Source organism: Humulus lupulus, chromosome 5, assembly GCF_963169125.1.
Source record: "Humulus lupulus chromosome 5, drHumLupu1.1, whole genome shotgun sequence".
In the NCBI taxonomy this organism is placed as follows: domain Eukaryota; kingdom Viridiplantae; phylum Streptophyta; class Magnoliopsida; order Rosales; family Cannabaceae; genus Humulus; species Humulus lupulus.
In genome coordinates, this window is record NC_084797.1 from 155,754,579 (window position 1) to 155,768,963 (window position 14,385).

General features: G+C 31.9%; 1 long non-coding RNA gene across 1 annotated transcript; it reads left to right on the forward strand.

Moving 5' to 3' along the window:
- The first annotated feature begins 11,674 nt into the window (after positions 1-11,674).
- Positions 11,675-12,451, forward strand: LOC133780678 (uncharacterized). Its single transcript, XR_009869505.1, has 2 exons — positions 11,675-11,905; positions 11,987-12,451. It is a non-coding gene; the product is annotated as an uncharacterized LOC133780678 (long non-coding RNA).
- Positions 12,452-14,385: the final 1,934 nt, after the last annotated feature.

The window sequence follows — 14,385 nt, forward strand, 5'->3', positions numbered from 1 at the left end:
TGTAAACAAATTAAGATAAACAATACATAATTAAAATGTGTGTGTCCAGATATTACAACTTGGTTGAAAAACAACAAGGCTTGATAATTCTAGAGAGCTATTTCCTAAACTTGAGAGCCCCTTAGTGCTAAGAGAATAGAGGGAAATAAGTTTTTGGATAAATGTTTCAAACCTTCTGTAAGTCTACTGATCCTCACTACTCTTTACTTGAGGTGATTTGAGTGTTAGAGTTTCTTCATGTTCTTCTTTGTTCTTTATATTTGCTTGTACTATTTTCCTTTCAGTATATAATCTCCTTCTCTTCTACTTCTTCATATAATCAATTTTACTTGTATTTTGTGCATTAGAGTTGTAACTTTATTTTGTCAATCCTATTGTCCAATTGTATGTTTTTTGCATTGAGCTGTAAATTTTGTTTCTATTATTCCATTGAAATATAATATTCTCTAACACATATTTAATAATCAGTCAAATATATTTTGAAACTAATTGGCTAGTTATTAAATTTATTTATTTATATAATAATATGATGTTATACAAATTACTATTGGCCAGTTATTAAATTTATTTATTTATATAATAATATGATGTTATACAAATTACTAATTTATTTTCAAAACTTTATTTGTGTCAAGCCTTGATCCATTTTGTGTTTCACATAAAATCATAGAGTTGTGATTTTATGTATCAATGTTCTTTAACACCAAAGGCCAATTCTATCTCTTGATTATTTGTGTTATGTTCTTTGTGTTATTCCCCCATTAGAGTATAGATTATTCTTGTTATTCTATTGAGTTGTAATATACAAAACTTGATTTATATATAGCCTAACCCCCAACAAGAGAAACCATAAAGATCTTGTGAGGATCCAACTTTAAAAGGTGGTAAGATAAAGTAATGTTCTTCTTTGTTTTTTCTTAGAAGAACTAATGGCTCTCATGTGGCGATAGAAATGAGAAGAAGAAAATTTTATGAATGAGGTTCATACAAATTTATTGTTTTTTCTAATCTCTTTTGCTTTTTGCAAATATAGTGGTTATATTAGAAGATATTTCAACATATTGGGTTTTGGCTATATATATATCTGGATGTGTGTGTGAGTTATCATATTAATATGGTGTGTTATATGATAATTAAAGTAATTCTAATAGGAATGTGTTTATCCTATTATGTTGTGATGAATTACCATTTATTTTGTGAATTAAAACATTATTTAGGAATTTTAATTTTCCCTTTTAAGAGATGAGCATCTCATTTTATGAGATAAGAAAAGATGAACCTAAGGGGGTTACATCTTTTGCTGAAAGTATCTTGCTATTGCAAGAAAAATGAATCAAGGTAGATCCAAAATTATGGGATGGCATATTGACCTATAAGGCTTGGAGTCTAAAGTGTGGTCAAAAGGGAAAATATTTGAGAATTATGTAGTGATAATAATTCTTAAATATTCAATGTCTCAATGAGGAGACATTACAAAATTGGAAAAATAATTTTGAATATTTACACCAATGGTGAATAGATTGAAGAAAATTTTATTTATTTTGGTTAAAGATGGTGATATGTTTAAATTAATCTCAATGAGGAGATAATTTTAAACTAATGCATGAGAAATCAAAGTGTTTAAATAAATCAATGAGATTTTATTTTCTTTGATTTAAGTGTTTAAAAAATTAACATCTTCAAATTTATTTTGATGAGAAAATCAATGGATGTCAAAGTGGTGCTTTCAAAAGAATATCAAAGAGACTCTTAGAAGATTCACAAAAGTTCTTTAAGTGATTTTGAGATTATTCAGAAAACTAAAAGTGAAAATTAGTGATTATTTGATTGAGAATTTTTCACATGGTATTTGTGTTTACTTATTTCATCTTGTGAAACATATAAAAGAAAGCAAACAAAGTGAATGTTACTTTCAAAGGGTTGTGTCTTGCTTTTGCAAGTAAATAGATCAAATAAACAAACATTGAGGTTTTGTTTATTTTGATCTATTGTGATATCATGTAGTCTAAGGACTCATGGTGAATTTTGGGAATTATAAGTCTAGTTTTACCTTGAAATCACTTTATGTGAGAAATATGAGTGTGATGATCCAAAGCTAATCAATTTATTTTATTGAAAAATAGTTGATTAATTTGGCCATCTTATTAAAATGTATACTTACAAGTCATGTGATTTGGAATTCCACATTCTAAAATTATTTTAACTATGTGTATAAAATGAATAATCTAGATATGCTTGATGTTGTACCCTAAAAACACGAGTTCAAATATCTTGCTTGAAGTACAATTGGCACGTAATAAATAAAGGATGCAAGAAATCGAAGATGTCTTGCTAACTCCAAGTCAAACAGCTCGAGGCTGTGTCACTGTGTCCGGAACAGCCCGGGATCCTTCAGATCATTGGAAATGCCAGTGACAGAGATCGAGGTGTCCAGTGTCCAGATCGCATTCATGAAGTCCGAGAATTATCTTAACCAATTTGTCCTGCTCCAGTTATATCCAGTCGCAATAAATGCACATAATTGTTATATACATTTATTGATTAATGTAAATGGAAATAGACTTAATTGGAGTATTTACGCATCCATTTATTTGAGAAGTTACCCAATCCTATATGTTACCATTTATAGTACAGTTATCCAATACTGTCCATCACAACTCCCTATAAATATAAGGGGAATTGGTATTAAAAAGAAACCAACATATTGTATGTCAAAACTCTGCTGAAATTGTCATAAAAAATTTCCTCAATAGTTCCAAAGATGAATAAGAGTGACTTGGGGACTAGGTGGATTTCAACCACTGAACCACGTAAAAAATTTGTGAGTTTATTTTTACGGTTTATTATCAAGCTTAATCTCTCTAATCGAATTTCTTAATCCCCTGTTGGTGAAAAACCGCATCAACACTTTATGTCTAAGGTTATTGTTTGTAAGATATTTGCTTCAAGAATGAATCAATTTAAAACATAAAGGGAGTATAGAAACAAAGAGGTTTCTAGACGTTAATATTCAAGAAAATGTGTTTATCTTGAGTATTAAAATGTGAAAAATAGTGAAAGTGTTGAATTGGGGTCAAACTAACTATTTTTATGAATAAGAGGTGTAACTATTTTAATCAAACTATAGCTAGCACAATGTTTGAATAAAATAACAAGAGAATGATTACTAATTAAGTATGCATACATGACAAAAGAAATGATTCAAATGGAATCAATTTTACATCTCAAGGGATGAGACTTAGATTCCCTAAAGACATTCACGATTGATGGTAACGTATCTTAAAATTTAGTAACTCAAATGAGTAACTAGTTTTAGGTTTGTTAGGTAATAACAAGTCAATCAAGTGAATATTAGTAGTACTCAAATGTGTCCCATCTGAGATATGAGTATAGTGTGTTACCAAAATGAGGGTTAAAACAGAAAGATTTTTTATAGAACGCAGTCTTGACAAGACAAGTATTTTAGGGTAACAAAATATTGTAAGAGTTCTACCTATATAGACCTAGGGGTGATGTCGACCCTCATGAGAATTGAGTCATTCTCAAGAAAAGTCTGAACAGAATGTGCACATGGGCATTAATGGTGCAAAGCAAGACAAGTGGTTCTCAAGTGAGCATAGTAAAAGTGTGTATATTATCATCGGTTTGTTATCAAAGAATAGTGGTTCAATGCTTTGGCAACCAAAATTTCAACAAACTTTGTGATAATTACACTAAGGTAAAATTCAAGTTGAAATACATTTTACTTTATGCACTAATGCAATAGTTTCTATAGAGAGAGTAATCATTTAATCAAGTGGAGGAATATTATATTCTTAATATAATGTTTGATTGATTAAATAAGTGTTACAAAAGATGGATTATTTAATCTAGTGGGGGAATGTTATATTATTCTATATAATTAATGTTTAGATTAAATAATGTGAAAAGTATGTTTGTCACATATTGTAACATAATATTGAGAGTTACAAAAATTGGACAAGTGTGTATGTTCAATTGTGTAACATATTTTTGGAGTTACAAAATTAGTTACTAATTTGTAACTTCCAAAAATGCACCCAATAATGTGTAGATTGAGAGTTACAAATTCAAATATTGAATTTCATAAAGTCATAATGTGATATGGATATTGAATATTTGTTTTTAACTTCCATTAGGTGTATGGAGATTACAAAATCATGTGGGAAAGATATTAGGGAGTTTTGAGAAAATGTGCAAAATTGGGAGGTTATTACAGCCTCCAGGCCACAACCTAGAGCATCCCAGGCCACGACCTGGGAGATAGAAGCTCACGGTCGCAGCCTGGAGTGCTAACAACCAAATTCCATTTTGCTCTTTGATCAAATTGAACATTTTGAACAATCCAAGTAACTCTCAAATCTTCATTTTAATTCCATAAACACCCAATATAACATTGCTAACAACCAAGGGGATGGTGGAATTTGAAATTCAAAGAGTGTCTCAAAACTCTATAATTAGAGACCATTTGGTCACTTGTGAATAAGAGTTTTTCATCCCTTTAAGCATTTGGATGAAAAACAATAAAGCTTGGTAATTCAAGAGAACTATTTCCTAAATTTAAGAGTCCCTTAGTGCTAAGAGTACGAAGGAAATTGTAGCGCACCAAATTTTTATTTTATTTTATTTAATTGTTTGTATTATTTTAATTGCTGTTTGTTAATTGTTAAAATTTTATTTTTATTATTTGAATTGTTTGGTAGGAATTATGTGAATTGAATTTTTAATTATTTTATTTTTTGAAATTTTTTATGAGATTTGATTGTGTGCAAGGAGGTGCATGCTTAGTAGTGATGGACTAGAGAACTTGTCTGTATGCATGTGCATGGTAGGCATGGTGAGCATGCAATAAACTACTATGTATTTTTTTTTTTTTTGTTTCTTTTATTTAATTTAAAGAAGGAAATATTTTAGAGCACTTGTTATGTAAATAAGAAATTTATTTCCATTTTAACTAATTTAATTTTTGATAGAAAATTTAAAAGAATATAAAAGGAAGAAAGAGGTAAGGGATTGATTGGTTTACTTGAGCTAATTTTGGTAAGTGGAGAAATGAAGTGTGAAAATGCCATCTTTGGCTGAGTATAGAGAGAGAGAGAGAGAGAGTGAGGATTTGGGGGGGGTCGGTCAAGGGTAGAGGAAATAAAGGTGGTCAAGAGTAGTTTATCCCTTTAATTGTCACCCTTATCCCATTTGATTTCAACGATAAAGTTTAGGAAATTAAAATACAGAACTTACCTTTTTTTTCATTAGCTTAGTGGTTAGACTCTAGGGTTAGTATATAGTGAAGTGCGAGCCTTGTAGGCTTATTGTGGCTGTCGAGTTAGAGAGAGAAATATAGTGCACGAGAGAGAGAGAGAAAGGAAGAAAGATAGAGAGCTCATGGAGAGGAGAAGGAAGGAGAAGAAGGAGAAGAAGGAAGATAAAAGAAAAAGGGATTTCAAAATCCTAGGGTAATGTTCTAGTACTCATGTTTATTTTTCTCTTTTTCAACTTTCTCTCCATCTAAGCTCTAAGAAATAACATGAATTTCTTGGTTTTTGTCTTAACATAGGTCTTGAAGTGCGAAAAGATTGATCAACATTGTGTGTTTTAATTACTATCAAAGGAGGTAGTGGATCTCTAGCCTTATTATTGTTTTGTGTTTGTTATAAATTCTTGCTATGTTTTGGATGTTGTTTGTTGTGAGAAGACATGATTATGATATATGTGATATGTTGATTTTGGTAGATTTGATGGTGGGTTTTGGCCAACACTTGTAGAGGTCCTAGTTTATTTTTTTCATGTGCTATGTTGATATCACATATTGGTAAGATATTTTGAATAAAGGCATGTTGCGTTTGAATTGGAAAATAGAAAAAAGGATGGAATATGATGTATGTTTCGGCCCAGTACATGTTTTAGGTTCTTGTTGTTGTATCTTTTGATTGTTGATAAACATGCTTATGGAATTGGGTATATGGTTGTATTAATAGATTAATGCATGCTAGGGTTGTATTTGCGATATGTCATGTTATTAGGTTGTGTAGAATTTGACCATGATCATGCATTGTGATTTAGACTTGTTGTAAATTGTGTTAATCTTACATGTTTAAAATGTGTTCTTAAATTTGGTTAAATCATAGAAACATGTTAGGTTAACTTGTGGAAATTGTTAAAAGAATTATGAGTATATTTTTAAAAAAAAATATTATGTGATAACATGCTTGTTGATTTTTACATAGTTTTATGGAAAAAGATCTCTTTAAATTATAAGCTATCAAAATATATGTTTTAATAACTTATGCCTTAATTTTTATATATAATAAATGTGATTTTTCATACTTTAAATAAGTATTTTCTCATTTATATTTATGTAGTTTTTATTTAAAAAATAATTAAGTAAAATTATTTTTAAAAGATGACCAAAAATTTTATTTAATAAATGAGAATATTGTTGGACTTTTCTAAATTTTATATATCTATGCCTTAGATGTAAAATTTTGTGACATTGAGGTCTTCAATTTTTCAAGGTTAATATTTATATATTTTTTAATTGACTTTTCTAAATTGAATTGGAGTATTTTATGGAATTAATTAATTTTGTCAACATTAATTAGTTTGTGAGGAGTAGAAAAGTTGTTGTCATGAGCTAATTTTTAAATATTTTAAATTAATAATAAATGAGATTTTATTAATTTGATGCAAATACAACTGAAAGTCTAGTTAAACATAAAATCTTTCGTGAAATAAAATCTAGAATAAAGCCCTACGACCTAATGAGGTAATATAATAATGTTAACAAGTTGGTAAACCAATTCTTTCTAAATTTGTAAGTAAGTGGCAATAAAATAAACAAGTAGGGTTTACCAACTTCAAGGCGAATTTAAAGAACCCTCCCAAGTATGCATGTTGCATGCAAGCTTAGTTTTACGTTCAATTTTACGCCATGTAAATAAATGCATGATGCTTGTGTTGAAAACATTAAGGAATTACTAGTAGAATTGAGATTATTCCTTTGTGATTTTATGTGGATTTGTTGTATGATTAAGTTGTGGTACAAGTTGTACCACCTGTGCATGACTCATGCACACGTGGGGTATATTTGTAAGGTTTATTTAGTTTTATTTGATATTATGACGAATATTTGATTGGCTTTTCTAGGCATTGTGAAAGCCATCTCTAATACTGTAAGCTTGGACTGAGTTAAGGAAGTTAGATAATATTTATTCTTAGATTACTATAATGTTTCTAATGTTTTATGATAAGGTATATGTTGTGTGATGAATGTTAAGACGACAACAAAAAGGGTGTCACAAAAGTTGGCCAGAAAAGGGTGTTACGAATGTTTTATGAATGTAAGAAAATTAGCTAGATTTTCTGTTATGTTCCTGATTGAAATCTTGTTATGGGATATGTATGGATGTGTTTGTGTTTGCTTAACCAAGTGTTGCAGCATTATTAAAGGCAGATGTGCCTAAGATTTTGGCCAAAAGGGTGCCATGGAACTGACCAAAAGGGAGTCACATACGATCATTGGACAATAGGGGAGTCATGATCTTATGTTGTATGCTTATGTTGTGATCATTGGACAATAGGAGAGCCATAATCTAATGTTGTATGCTTATGTTGTGATCATTTGATAATAAGGGAGCCATGATCTTATGTTGTATGCTTATGATGCTAAAGATTAGTGTTGTATGATTATGTTTATTTTATCTATGATTCATGTTGAATGTTTATCTTGTGATCTGGGACAATAAGGGTGTCATGGTCTTATACTGTATGATTATGCTTATGTTGCATATTTATGAATGTGATCTTAAGATGTATGATATGTTTACGTTGCCTATAATCTTATCTTTACGATTATGATCTAATGAGGTACGATTATGTTTATCTTGTAAATAAATATGAGTTTTCTGATTACAAATTATGTTGCAAATGATTACTATAATAATAGCATGTAAGAAATTTTGTTAATGCTTTTATAGTTGTAATATCTTCCTTTGTTTGTACTTCCTTACTGGGCTTTTAGCTTACCCCCTTACTTTTCCACTTTCAGTTAAATGTTTGTCTCTCTTTGGCATGCATGGTGATGTGGGGCGTTCTGTGTGTAAGATGTATGTCGTGGGGTGCAGATGAACATAAAACAATCTAGAAAGCGCCAATGAACATTTTAAGTGTTTATTATGTTAATTATCATCTCACTAAGACCCTACTATTTTATTTTAAAAATTGCATGAAAGACTTTGTATTTATTTTTAACAAATGGGCCCATAATGCATATTTTAATAAGGCCCCACTTATTTTTTTTAAATTGTGGTATTTCTCTAAATAAGTAACGATAAGTGGTTGTTCGAAAAAAAAAGTAAAAAGGTGTTTTACAAATGGTATGAGAGACAACTATTCATGTTTCAAAGAATTCCTTCGCAAACCTACTAAAGACTGAGATAACCTCATCTCATCGTGTCATAAGTATATTTTTTATTTGGTTTACATTACTTTACATTTTTAAGTTGTTAGTACTATGATTGTAGAGTAGAAAGTATGCTCTTATTATTAGAACAACAAGAAAACAACTCTCAAGGAGATCTGGGAGATTCCAAGGATTTATGTTGACGAGGATGCGGACTAGAGGATTACTGTCCTTTGAAAGACCAAGGTTGTATGCGAGCGCATGCAGAGCTTAATCAACAAAAGAGAAGCACTGATCTGGCCCATTGAACAGTATTGGGTACTGTGGGAGTCGCTAGCTACAGTTCCCGAGGCTCTTCTCCAATTGGATGAAGCATGGCATGACGTAAGCCAGGATAATTTAGGATTAACCACCTTCCAATACACCGTATTTGAGTTCGCGGATGGCTATGAGTTCTACAGGATGGAAACAGTCCTCGCTCCAAATGAGGATTGGAATCTGGAAGAGCATGATGACATGGTGATCCATCTGGAAGGAGAAAGCGAGGCATTATTCGCCATACCAGAAGTGAGTGATAGACTAAGGGACAGGGCTAGCACCCAAGATTACTTCCACATCTCTAAGGACATTTCGATTATGACTCCGGGGATGAGTCCACAGTGGAAGATTAGAGCCCTTTTCCCCTTAATCCATGGTTTAATAGTATTAATTAAATAAATGGAATTATATTTTGATTTATTTGGGATATTTAAATGTTAAAGACTTATTTTGAGGAATTTTTAAATTATTCAATATATTTATCCTTTCTATATTGGAAAATTTTATAAATAGATGGAAGTATGAGAATGTGCATCAATTACCAAGAATACAATAAGGTCACAATTGATAACAAGTATTGTTTTCTTAGGATAGAGGACCTTTGATCAACTGCATGGGGGAGCAGTGTTTTCCAATATTGATTACTGATCCGGTATCCGGGTGCCATAAATGAGGGGGGATGTTCCCAAGATGACATTCAAGACCTGCTATAGGTGTCATAAGTTTCTAGTGTGGTCTTTTGGACTCACTAATGCCCCAGCAGCATTCATGGACATGATGAGTAGAGTATTTAAGGAATTTTTGGATAAATTCATGGTGGTGTTTATAGAAGATATCCTTATTTACTCAAAGACTAAGGAGGAGCATGAAGAGCATTTGAGGTTGACGCTCAATAGACTACAACATTTTATACTTTATATTACATTGAAAAATGACATTTTTTTAAGAAGTGTTATTGATAAAGATCTCATACGACGTATTGGACTATATTTTACATCATTAAACTAATATTGTACATTGGGCTTTCAATGGAATGTTGAGTATTAGGGCCCGAATAAAACATATACTGCACATATTGGGCTCATTTTACATCATTTCTTTCTCTCTCTTCAATCACTCTTTCGGTTTCTCCCAAACCCTCGATCTCTTTCTTCAATTTTTCTTAATCTCCCCTGTGATCTGATTAAATCACTCATCATTCTTTCTCAATGACTCTCATAAATTCTTGATGAGAAGCTTTGGCACAAGCAACCTAGCCTGACGTTCTTTCTCCTCCAGTCAACTCTCTCACGAAGTCTCTCCTATAGAAGTGAGTCCTGAATCTTTTCCAACTTTTGATTTGGTTCTGTTTATGTCTTCTATTGATTGAATGTTATAGTTTTTAGATTTCTCCAAAATTAATATTTTAGTATATTTAATTCAGGATTGAATGTTAGTTTTTTGAACTTTCAAGTATTGGCAACAATCTTTGATTATACACAAGCTGAACATATATATAGTTTGAGAATCATACAGACGGTAGATTTTGAGAATCATGTTTCTCTATAACTTATACATCTCTATGTCTGTTTGTTGTTTTTGTTTTCAAATGCATAATGGTCTCTACATCTCTTTCACTTGATATTGTTGTGAGATCATTTGTTCTGTAGTTCATCGTAACCAACCGTGTCTCTCTTGGTGAAGGTGAGTGTTCGTTGAATATTAATCTTATTCTTAGTCTCCATTGGATTTATTTTACTTAAGATTAAATTTCTTACATAAAAATCCACACACAAATAATTTTTATCAATCTTTGATTTAGAAATTCTCCTAGAGTTTAATAAATTTAGTAGTTTATATCTTGCTTAGTTTCTAGTTTCTTTCTTCTAAACAATTGTGAGAAGATTCATTTGGTTTCACCTCACCTATTCTGCTCAATATTTTACATTTCTATTGCACTCGGGGTGTTTGAAAAAATTACTTATTGAATGACACAAGGATAACATATTTTTCTTTGTTTCGGTTGACCAAAAAACAGAGCACAGAGTCATCCATTGTTGTGCATAAGATGGAAAGTGGTGAGCAAGTCACTTAGAAAATGACTTCAATGGAAAAGAAGTGGAAAATCCCAAACGAGTTCCCTAATCCAAGGTATAATTTTTATGATATATTATTTTCTTTCTACATTTGGGTTCTCCACAATTTATTAGCTATATATCATTTAATTCATGTTATAATATAATATGGGCTACGTATTGTTATGTTATACGATCACCATGCAAGAGGAAAAAAGCATAAAAGTTGTGCTTACTCTGTATGTCACAAGCCTTGTAGACAGGGTAAGAACTATTATTGTTGTATTAGCAGTAATGATGATGATGATGGTTACCTGTATCTTCTTGGTAGGATTCTGATACATTTTAGTTTGTAACATTAATTGTTTCAGTACTGTGAGAATAAAGAAGCATTCTATTTTGTTGACTAATTATTATATTGGAATAAAATTGTAATAATCTGTCTACTACAAAAACTCTACTATAGATTGGCATTGTTAAGTTATTGGATAATTATAATCGAGTGGTGTAATGGACTTTGGATATGTTCCCAGCATAATGGACTTTGACTAACCTTTTGTTTTACAGTATGAAGAGGATGACTAAGTGTAATAAGTTTTAATACTCCATTCGTTAAAAGTACATTTTATATTTATGTATATAATATATCATATTAGATCAAGTTGCATTATGGAATTCATGATATATTTTATTTACTCTTATTAGACTCTAGTAGTTATTATTGGATTTTGATTTTTTATTATTTTTGCTGTAACTTGTTTAGATAATATTTGAGACCATCTGACTACTTGGTCCCTTCAGAACTAGTTATCCTGTTGCTCTGAAACTTGAGTTGCTTGCTTCTTATCTTCAGATTTTATTGCATATTATATTTGGTGAATAAAATTAGAGTTAGTATGATACTGGTTTTATTTATGTTTGATTTTGACGGTGAATGTTGGATTTTGGGCCCATGAGATGCCTTTCATTTTCGCACATTCTCTCTTGGCCCTAGAATCGCTCTCTTCCTCCTTGATGTCTCTCTTTGCTAGGGCTCTTTGTAGTTCTAATGGCAGTTTTATTGACAGGAATGTCCAAAGCTTTCTCAAATATCCCACCACTCTTCCAAACCTTTACGGTATTGCCTATGTGAACTCTTTCTCTCTCTCCCTTTCTTTCAATTTTGTTTGGGTAATTTGATTTGTATTGTTGATTTCAGTGGTAGAGGGATTTGATTCAATGGCTCTCACTTCATAACCATCACAGGTACCTGCAAAGCTATTCTTATGCTATTCTTCGTTGATGCCGCATTAGAATTTTAAGATCTATGCTACTTTATTCACTCCAATCGTGCTAAGGATTTCGTGAATGACCAAGTGTATCTGATCAACTCTTGAGGATGACCACTAGAGCAACTCCAATACTATAACGGACGATATCGATGTCGCCGAAGTCATAGGAGATGAAGCGCAAAGACGAATGTCATCCATGACTATTGGTGCTATTAATTCGTTGGTCGTGAAACATGGAATTTTTTTTTAAATTTTAGCAAAAGTCTTAGCTAGAATTTTATCATGATGACTTTGATTCTCTAAACTCTACTTTTTGAAAGTTATTCACTTCTTAAGTGAAACATGTATTTGGACCGAGTTAGCTAATATGATGGTATTGACATTTTTGTAAATCTAATGTTTTTTTTATTATATTGTTATCAAGGTACCAAAAATAAATTTTATTAAAATATAATATAAATAAAAAATATTTAAACAAAAATAAGAACTATAACAAAAAGTTATCATTACTATAATATAACATGCCCAAAATGTTATAAAAGAATCTATAATAACATTTTTTATAACACTTAAATAGTATCATGAAATAAGCATAATGTTTGACTCTTGAAAAAATATTTATAAGCTTGATAAATAGATATTGTATGTATTTTATAACAAAGAAAAATTGTTATGGAATAGTTAATTATAACACTATTGATAACACTTGAAAATTATTATAAAAATGTCCAGACTTTTAATAACATGGGCTATGTTACCATTTGGTAAAATGTTATAAAATGTTTTTGATAGCACTTTTTCAGAGTTATGCATAATGTGTTTTCTTGTAGTGCAAGAACATAAGATTTATGCTAAGTTCTCCAAGTGTGAATTTTGGTTGGAACAAGTAACTTTCCTAGGGCATATAGTATCCAAGAATGGAATATCAGTGGACCCAATTAAGATCGAGGCCATTAGAGACTGGCCCCAACCCAAGATTGCCTCAGAGGTTCGAAAATTCTTAGGATTAGTGCGTTACTATCATAAATTTGTCGAGGGTTTCTCCAAGATTGCCAGACCCTTGACCAACCTGACCTGCAAACACCAAAAGTTCACATGGACAGAGAAGTGTGAAGAGAGTTTTTAGACTATGAAGGATAAGTTAATCTCTGCACCGATCCTTTGTGTTCCCACTGAAGGGAAAAAGTTTGTGGTGTATTGTGATGCGTCCAAGAATGGCTTAGGATGTGTGTTGATGCAAAATGGGAAGGTAGTAGCTTATGCCTCGAGGCAACTCAAGGATTATGAACAAAAGTATCCTACCCATGATCTAGAGCTGACAACAATAGTTTTCGCATTAAAGATATGGAGACATCATCTTTATGGAGACAAGTATGAAATTCACACAGATCGTAAGTGTCTGAAGTACTTCTTCACCCAGAAGGAGTTGAATAAGAGGAAACAAAGGTGGTTAGAACTGGTGAAGGACTACGATTGTGAAATTCTATACCACCCACGCAAGGCTAATGTAGTGGCTGATGCAATGAGCAGACGAGGACATGGAAGTGTCTCAGCCATGAGCACAATAGAGGCACCTTTGCATAAGGAGATTATTAGTGCTTGAATTGAGTTGGTAGTAGGAGGCCTAGCAAACCTCACTTTACATTCCACCTCACTAGAACAGATTAGAGAAGGGCAGAAAGTAGATGAATCCCTAATGAAACAATAGGCTATGGTATAAGAAGATGGTAACAGTGACTTCTCTATGCCCAAAGGAGGGTTGCTGCGATACAAGGATAGGATCTGTGTGCCTAATGATGATGAGATGAAGACGAGTATTATGAAGGAGGCACATACGACACCCTAGTCTTTGCACCCAGGATCAACCAAGATGTACCAAGACCTTAAGGCAATGTACTGGTTGCCAGGAATGAAGAAAAACATCACTGAGTTTATCGTCAAATGCTTAACTTGTTAGCAAGTGAAGGCAGAACATCAGAGACCAGCATGATTACTACAGCCACTCTACATTGTGGAATGAAAGTGGGAAGACATAACAATGGATTTTGTGGTTGGGTTGCCCAGGACCACAAAACATCATGACTATGCTGGGATAATAGTAGATAGACTTACTAAGTCTGCTCATGCTTGCCAGTGAAGACTACATATTCAACAGACCAGTACGCAGAGTTATATGTTAGTGAGATTGTATGACTTCATGGGTGACTAAGTCAATTGTCGCTAACAGAGGGTTAGTGTTCACATCGAACTTTTGGAAAGGATTATAGAAAGCGATGGGTACAAGATTGAAATTCAGTACCGCTTTTCACCCTCAGACCGATGGACA